The following is a 9,775-nucleotide window of genomic DNA, read 5'->3' as shown; positions in this document are numbered from 1 at the left end:
ACCTTCAAGATCCCTCTCACCTGCCATCTTTCTGAAACTTCACCCCTCTTTTTATTACAGAGGAGTTGCTTTGAATAAGTACCAGGTGGACAAACAGCATGCGTAAATCTGCCATTGATCTTCAGACTTTATCAACTCAAAACTAGAGTCTGGAGAGAGGGAAGATATAGTCTGATTTAGCTAGCATACGATAAGCATAACTCTTTCATGGTCCTGATGGCAAGTCTGTTTTTTATATGTTTGTTTCTTCTACTGGGTTGCATGTTATTCTGGGACAGAAATCACATGGTTATTCAGTCACTTAAGTATTTATTGAACACTTGCCACATACCAAGCATCATGTTTGTCAACACAGATGAAGAAAAAATTCACAATTTGATGGTTTTAGTAACTCAGGGTCACTGGATTTTATTACTAGTATAAGTAGTCTAGTTTAGATATTATGGAAGTTTTATTAAATGGATGAAAAAATGTTTGCTAAGTAATTGACTACACATTTTAAAGTCTACTTCCTGAAAGAAAGCTTTAGTGTATGCTCTCTGAGAAATAAATGAGACTTACTGAGCAAAAACTAAACTTAGAATAACTGTTGAAGCAGATTTAGAGTCTAGGACTGGGAAGATTATTTATCCTCAATAAGATAGACTCTAGCCAAGAGCCAGAAAACTTTTTTATTTTACTTTTTTGTAATAGGCCTGGAAAGAAATATTTTCAAATTTGTGGCTCTGGTGCTAAAGCTTGAAGACAGCCACAGACCATACCCAAGTGGATGGATATGACTATGCTCCAATAAAATTTTATTTATGTATTCTGACATATAAATATAATAAAATTTTAATGTGTCATATGATTCTGTTTAAAAATTTTTTAGTTTATTTTATTTATTCATTTTTTTTCCTGGCTATTTTTTTTTTTAATTTTCTATTTTTTTATTCATTCATTCTTTAAAAACTTTATTGAATCAAAATTGATTATACAGATTTTGGGATTTCAACATTGACATATGTTGATCAAATCAATATTACTAGCATATATATTGTTATAAATCATAATTATTCTTTATGCCCCTTGTCTGATCTCTCCCCATCCCATATGTTGATCAAATCAATATTACTAGCATATATATTGTTATAAATCATAATTATTCTTTATGCCCCTTGTCTGATCTCTCCCCATCCCCCTCTCCCTCCCCTCTCGCCCCCACTAATTACCCTAGATTTCTTCTCTCCTTCTGAAAGAATAATGGTTACTCTGTTGATTTGCTGCCTAAATGATATGCCCAATGCTGAGAGTTGTGATCAGGTCCCCCAATATCATCATAGAGAAGATGTTTCTTCTGTCACTCTGAAATGGGCTTTGTGGAGACATCCTCTTCTTTTCTTAATCTCTGCTGGTGACTCTCCTTGTGTCAATGCACTCCAGTGGCTGGTGGACCATTTCTGTGGTGGTTGTGGCATCTAGGCACTTTCACAGCAGCCATGGTTATTGTGGTGACTGTGGTGGGCCACCAACATGGAGGTGATGATTTTGGCATGCTCCTTGGTGCTGGCATTGTGCCGAGTTGTGGGGAGTTTCTGGTCCCCAGATCCATGCCTCAGGTTCCCAGGTGGGCTCCGAGGCATTGGCACAGTGTGCCTGGTTGTGGGCAAGGATCTGGTCCCCAGATCCATGCCCCAAGCCCCAGGGAAGGGCCCCAAGGCACTGGTGGTGTTCCTGGTTGTGGGAGGGGGTTTCAGTCCCTGGATCCATACCCAGGGTCCCTGGGCAGGGCCCCAAGGCACTGGCACAGTGTGCCTGGTTGTGGGAGTGGGGTCCAGTCCCCAGCTTCAAGCCTTGGGTTCCTGGGCAGGCCCTGAGGTGCTGGCAGTATGAGTGGTTGTGGGTGGGGGTCCTATCTTTGGCTCCATGCCTCATGTACTCTGGCAGGCCCCAAGGTGCTAGTGGTGTTCCTAGGCCAGAACTAATTTTTTTACCTTTGCTTACTTCTAATACTGGGGAACTTCCTGTGGGAACCAGGACTTGAGCTGTGTTGTTGAGCTAAATTGCTGCTTTGCTGCTGTTTCCCTAAGGAAGGATTTTTGCGTAGCTTAGAGTTTAATGGTTAACCTTATAGGTACTCCCACCTCTCCAGAGACTCCATGCACCTGAGTTGTATAGAAACTCTGATCTGGGCCTGAGTTTTTTCATCAAACTATACCCCATGCAATTCTGCATTCCCAACCAATCTCCCCTGTGAGGTCTGGCATTGATTGTGGGGTGGATCGGCTGTTCTTGCTGTGTCCCAGTGTTCTCCCAGTGGGCTTGTCTCCCCCACTGTCCATGCTCCAAACACTTCCTATGGGACAGGCCCTGCAGCGGTCCCTTGCGTTGACTCACTGGCCTCTGAACAGCTCCCCTTTTTCAGTTGTTCTGGCTCCTCGCTCCTGTGTGGGTCCATAGGAACAGTATTAGTGTTCTTGCTGTCCTGGGGTCACCAAGGCCCTCTTCCCCCCTGCTGCCTCCAAGTAACCCCATCTGAAGGGCACAGCTGTGGCTTCTGCTGGCTCGTGTTCCATGCACTCAGCAGTTTCAGCGTTAAAGCAGCCATAGCCCAAAATGCTCAGAAAAGTTTTTTGTTTCTTTCATCGTGGTTTCTACTGCCTTCATGAACACTGTAGATCTCTCCTCCTCTTCCTTTGAGCTCCAACCAAAAATTTTCATTTAACTGTTTAAAAGACATTGATGATTTCTATAGGACCATAAGAAGTGGGACCCTAATAGCCCAAAGAAATCTTGAGCAAAGAAAAAAAAGCTGGAGGAATCACACCACCTAACTTCAAAATGTACTACAGAGCTATAGGAAAATCAGACATAGACCAGTGAAATAGAATAGACAGCCCACAGATCAACTCACAAATCCACAGACAACTGATTTTTTACAAAGGTGCCAAGAGCGCACATTAGGGAAAGAACACTCTCTTCAATAAATGGTGCTGGGAAAAGTGAATACTAAGTGCAGAAAAATAAAACCGGACCCCTATCTTTCACCATATACAAAGAACCAACTCAAAATGAATTAACGATGTAAATGTAGAACCCAAAACTATGAAAGTACTAGAAAAAAACATAGGAGAAACACTTCATGACATTGGGCAGAGCAAAGATTGTTAGACAAACAAAATACCTCAAAAGCACAGGCAACAGAAGCCAAAACAGACGAATTAGATTATATAAAACTAAAAAGCTTCTGCACAGCAAGGGAGATAATTAACAGCGTGAAGAGAAAACCTACAGAATGGGAGAAAATATTTGCGAACCATATATCTGAAAAGGGTTTAATATTCAGAATATATAAAAAACTCAAAAAACTTAATGGCAAAAAAAAGAGTTATCCAAATAAAAATGGGCAAAAGATCTGAATAAACATTTCTCAAGAGAAGACATACAAATGGCTAACAGGTTCAGGTATTCCTTATTCTATTGCACTTAATTTTATTGTGCTTCAACAATGTTGTGTTTTTTACAGATTGAAGGTTTGTGGTGATCCTGTGCTGAGCAAGTCTATCAGTGACATTTTTCCAACTTTTTTAGCAGTAAAAAATTTTCTAATTAAGCTATATTCATTGTGTATTTAGACATAATGCTGTTGAAGATGTAATAGGTTACAGTACAGTATAAACCTAACTTTTATATGCTCTGGGAAACTAAAAAAATTGTGTGACTCACCTTAATGCAGTATTTGCTTTACTGCAGTGGTCTGAAACCAAGCTCATAATATCTCTGAAGTATGCCAGTATATGAAAACATGCTCTCCATCACTAATTATCAAGGAAATGCAAATCTAAACTACAGTGAGATATCACCTCACTCCAGTTATAATGGCCTTTAGCAAAAGGCAAAAAGTAACAAGTGTTGGTGAGGATGTGAAGAAAAGGGAATATTTGCACATGGTTGGAATGTAAATCAATACAGACATTTTGGAAAACAAAAAATCAAAAAATTAAAAATATCATTACCACATGATCAAGCAAACCCACTGCTTAGTATATATCTAAAAGAAATAAAATGAATGTGCCAAAGAGATAATCTGCATTCCTATGTTTATTGCTGCACTATTTACAATAGCCAAGATCTGGAATAAACTGAAGTGTCCAACAACAGATAAATGGATTAAGAAAATGTGGTATTTAAGTAAATATATACACACACACGTACATACACACACAATGGAATCCTACTCTGTATTTTAAAAGATTAAAATCCTGTCATTTGCTACAATGCGTATGAACCTGGAGTATATATTATGTTAAGTGAAATAAGCCCAGCACAGAAAGACAAACACCACGTGTTCTCACTCATATGTGGAATCTAAAAATTTTGATGTCATAGAAGACTCGAATAGAACCATGGTTAGGAAGGAGGGGACGATGGGGAAAGGCTGGTCAATGCGTAAAATTTTACAATTAGAGAGGAAGTCCTGCTGTCATAGAGCATGGTAGGATAACTACAGTCTATAAAAAGATATTGTGTATCTCAAAATAGCTAGAAGAGAAAATTTTGTTGTTATTGTTGTTTACAAAGGAATATTTATTGTGAAATATGTTTCTGTCTATTAAAAATAAAATTTTGAAATATTCAGAAAAGTGTAAAAATAAAATATTAAAAATATCTATTATTTCCCAACATAAAACAAAGAAAGTTCTCTTAACTTCCATTTTTTTCTCTCCTGTTATTTATTTTTCTTAATTTATACTCACCCACATTCTTGGTCAAGTTTTCCTATACCCTCTACTTCTGTATCCTGCTTCTTTAAATTTAAAAATATATTATTAGCATTTTATTTTGTCTTTATTCTTAGAAACACAACTTCTTTTTTTATTTGCATTTAGGGGGATAATATACTTTATTTTTATGGCAGCTTTAGGTTTACAGAGAAATTGAGAAGAAAGTGCAGATAGTTCCCTTACCGCACTCACCCAGTTTCTCCTATTATTAACATTTCATATTAATGTGGTACATTTGTTACAATTATGAAACAATACTGATCTATCATTATCAACTCAATTTTACATTAGAGTTCCCTCTTTGTGTTGTATACTTGGTTTTGCTGAATGCCTAATGTCATGTATTCTCTCTTTTTTTTTTTTTCCTTTTTGTCTTTTTTCGTGTCCAGCAATGGGATCGCAACCCTTGGTGTCGCGCCCGCACCTCGCTCAGCCAGTGAGCGGAAACCGGTCTGTATGTGGGATCCGAACCCTCGGCAGGAGCGCCACCTCGCTCCCAAGCGGCGCACTGTAGCATGTGCCACCGGGCCGGCCCTTTTTTTCCTTTTTGTCTTTTTTCGTGACCGGCCACGGATCGCAACCCTCAGTGTCGCGGCCATACCTGACCGGGACCGGCAACGGGATCACAACCCTCGGCGCTGTGCCCACACTTCGCTCAGCCAGTGAGTGGCCGGTCTGTATGTGGGATCCGAACCCTCTGCGGGAAGCGGCGCACTGTAGCAGTGCACCACCGGGCCGGCCCCTAATGTCATGTATTCACTACTACGGTATCATGGTATCATACAGAATAGTTTCACTGCCCTAAAAATTTGAATGTCCCCACCACAAAGAACTGATACATGTTGGAGATGTTAGACATGCTAATTACCCTAATTTGATCATTATACACATATACGTATCAAAACATCACATTGCATCCCAAAAATATGTACAGTTACTATGTGTCAATTAAAATTTTCTAAAAAAGTCATTCACAGTTTGCAGGACTTACATAACCAGATAGTAGGGAGGATTTGGCTACGGGGCCATAGTCTACTGACTGTTGATCTAGGCTTTTCCTCCATGTTTCTTTCAAGAACCATTGTATTAAGATTAAACTTGGGTTTCTTGATATAAAGTATCAGGAAGTTTTGCAAATAAAAATATCTTAAATCCAGTTTAGATTTTTAATATGCAAAAGGAGAAGTGGTAACAATGTTAAATACTTCAGACAAAGCAAAATCTCATAGCACAATACAAGGATGCTTACTCATGAGTTGGCTGTTGTCAGAGGCCTGCATTGACTTGCTCTCTAGATTGTTTTCAGTTTTTAGATTTAGTGATTTCTTTTGTTGGCATTTTAGTAGAGAGGACCTAACAAGGTTCAATAAAATCACCTTTCTGTTATTAGGTATGAAATATCTCTGAGTATCGCTTGTCTTGCAAAGAAACTATCTTTAGTTATACATAGCAGTAGAATTGAAGCAGATAGGTTTGATTACCAGGGGCTCGATCAGCCTTAGCATTAATTTTGTCCAGTCTATACTAGCATTAAAAAAATGCTATTTGTCAGCGCCTGTTTCTGCTTATTGGTTAGTTGTATCAACTGCAAGTTTAACAGAATGACCTCGGTCCTGATATCATAATCAGAGATATCTTCTCTTCAGTGCTACTACCTGAGACCAAATTCAACTTCAGACAGATTGTAACAAATCAGTTTCCTGCAAATAATTTTAAATGTTATTCTAAGAAGTTGGTCACCACATCATTTATTTTCTTCCCTCTTTTTCCTTGAATTAATCTCCTTCTTTCCTATTGTTCATGAGGTGTTTGGGTTCAGACAAGTTCTAGATTTCTCTCTTTCTCTTCCCAACAGGAGAATAAAGAAGTGATATTAAAAATAGAAGGCTATAGTATTAAAACACCTCAGAGGTTCTGTAAACTCTTCTTTATTTGTAAAGGGCCAGATAATAAATATTTTAGGATTTGTAGGCATATGGTCTCTGTTGCAACCACTCAACAGCAATGTTGTGTGAAAGCAGCTATAGACAATTTAAATAAATGGGCATGTTTGAGTTCCAATATATTTACAAAACTAGGCAACAGGCAGGATTTTACCAGAAGGACTTAATTTCCCAGCCCCTGAAGTATATGTTATATTAGTTGGGTCTATTGAATAATTAATACTATTTATTCTTAATGTAGAAATATGATATTCTTTGTCTTAAAACTAAAACAATAGATCAAATTAAGTTATAATTACAGCTGGCTAGCAACAGTGCAAAAGGTTTTCAGGAAAATATATGAAGGTACTTCAAAAACTTTGTGGAAAAATTAAATTAAAAGGTAATATGAATCTTTTCACGAATTTTTTGAAGACCCCTTGTGTGTGTGTATGTGAGTGTGTGTGTGTGTTTGTGTGTGTGTGTGTGTGTGTATCCTTTATATTAAATAAGAATCTGCATCTCACACTTGGTTCACAGAGCCTGCTTAAGCAGCAGGCATTCCTGTACGTGTTTCTCTGCAGAAGGGTTTGTAATAGAGTGTTACATTAATCATTTTCCTGAGCATAACACAGAATAGATCACAGTATACCGTGACAACAATTTCATTTGCAATATTCACAGACTTGTTTGTTTTGTTTGGCTGGTGCCATAGCATTTATGCCTTATCATATGCTGGCTGAATCAGACGGTATTTTCCCGCTTTGCAGACTCTAGTTTTGAGTGATAAAGTCTGCAGATCAATGGCAGATTTACACATGCTGTTTGTCCACCTGGTACTTATTCACAACAACTGTTTCTCTCCAAGTAGACGCTTGATAGTGAACGTGTTAATTCATTCTATTCTAGACAGATCCCCTGATGCTTTCTAATGTCCATAAATAATTCTTTGCTCTAACAACAGTAGAAGCCTAAGCCTTTTTTCGTGTAACCACTAGCTGCTTTGCAACCCAGAGCAATTCTACACTAGAGTCAACCATGGATGAAAGTGCCCAGCCTTGAAACAGGTATAGATATTTGTTGAGTCCTGTTATATACCAGTTCTATTTAGATTTTTTCTTGTACTATATGTCATTTGATTTTCATAAACAACCTGCGTGAGAGATAAAGTTAATCCCAACTAAGGGTGAGAAAATAGAGTTACAGGGAGTATAATGAAGTTACAGAGTTACAGAGAGTATAGAAAATAGGGCTACAGAGAGTATTATGAAGTTTCCCAAAATTTCATGTGTAGCAAATGGCAAACACTACAGCATCATAATGATGAGCTCAGTTACTATACTAGAGTGAAATACACCAGATTTCTAGTGCTGATTGCACTCTTACTATCTGATGTGACCTTGGCAAGTTATTTACCTCTCAAAGCACATTTCTCCATGTGAAAAGTATAAGGATGTTGATGTTTAAACCAGATTTTAAAATGTTGCATGTAAAAAGCTTAACAAAGTTTCTAGCTTGAGAGAATATACTCAATAAATGTTAGTGACTATTATTGAAGTGATAGATCCAAAATGCAAATCCCCTTCCCTATGGCTTCATAGCTTTGATCTTTCAACCACGCAGAGGTTAGTAGTGCTTTAACTTGGCTGTTACAATTCCATTCACATTCATAAAGTCTGCAAATCATAAGATGGAAAGAAACTGAGAGATCCTTTAGTTCAGGGTCCAATTTCAAGTGCCAGTAGGGCCAGGCACGTAATGCTGGTTCAGGTGGGTAGGGAGTAGGTACATCGCATGTATTTGGTGAGTGGTAGACACTGAAGTACACACTCCCTGTCTGAAAATAAGGAAGAAGCTACATAGTTCCAACAAATAAGAAAGTTGTTGGCAAATAAGAAAGTAGGCCTGAATTTGTCAGATCATTCCATTTTTCAAAATCAGCCAGTAATTCAGATTTTTCTGTGAAATATGCCAGTTTTAAGATGTTGGCTCTCAAAATTTAAAAACACTAAGGACATATCAAACATCTCTCAAATGGATTTGGTGTTTGGGCCATCTGCCTATGGTCCTTGCTAGACAAAGCCTAATGTTTGACCATTTAGGAAAATAACTAAGATGCGCAGATGACGTGACAATATCACACTGGGCATTAGTTGTCACTCCAAGGTCACACAGTGAGGAATGTGGTGGAATCAGGATTAAATGCAAGGGTTGTTTTTATCCCCTCTCTATTACCACTATTCTTTTGCATTTGAGTAGTTTCATTTAGGTAATTCCTTTCCAGATCAGTGAAGAGGCTTGTTAAGTAGAAGATATATTCCTTTCTAATATTAATGTCAAGCATTAGTCTAAAAGTGACTTCTAAATTTTTCTGTTTCAGTGTTTTTGGCCTAGGATTTCCACATAAAATGTAACAAAATTTAGGTTGTTTAATGTCAACATGCTTCTTTCAAAATTTAGAAAACTCCATATTTATAAAATATAAATTGTTACTTTTTTATTTGAAAGATATTTCCTAGAGGAATAATGAGGACCATACTTTATGACATTGTCATAATATTGCAACACTCTGAAATAATCATTAAAATACTGCTTAAATTGGATTAAATATTCGTTTAAGAAAAAAAAGGAGAAATAGAATTTAGAAATAAATTTGGGGCCTGTATGACAACACCAGCCAGGCACACAACTAAGCTCCTTTAAGTGCTACTGTGTTTAATTCTTTTAGGAGGTCTATGGCGGTAGATATAGGAAGATGTATAGGAAACTGAGTCAAGGCAGTCATACCACCTGACAAAGATGCCACAGTTGGTAAGTGGTACAGTCAAAAGTAAAACTCAAGCCTATTGATTATTAAGCCTGAAAGTTATAAAGTGGTAAAGGGATCAGAATCTAGAGATGGGCTTTTTTTTGAATGAAAAAGAAGAGAACAGGGTAGAAGAGCTGTGACATGATACTGCAAATTTCTGTCTCTTTCCTAAAATCCTTGATTCTTGACCAAACTTGTTTTTCTTGGATTTTGGCTTCTTTGAACCCATTTCTTTTTTTTTTTTTTTTTTTTTTTTTTTTGTCTTTTTTCATGTCCGGCAA

The sequence above is a fragment of the Galeopterus variegatus genome, unplaced genomic scaffold, assembly GCF_000696425.1.
Source record: "Galeopterus variegatus unplaced genomic scaffold, G_variegatus-3.0.2 Scaffold2194, whole genome shotgun sequence".
NCBI lineage: Eukaryota > Metazoa > Chordata > Mammalia > Dermoptera > Cynocephalidae > Galeopterus > Galeopterus variegatus.
This window is presented reverse-complemented; position numbering follows the sequence as displayed.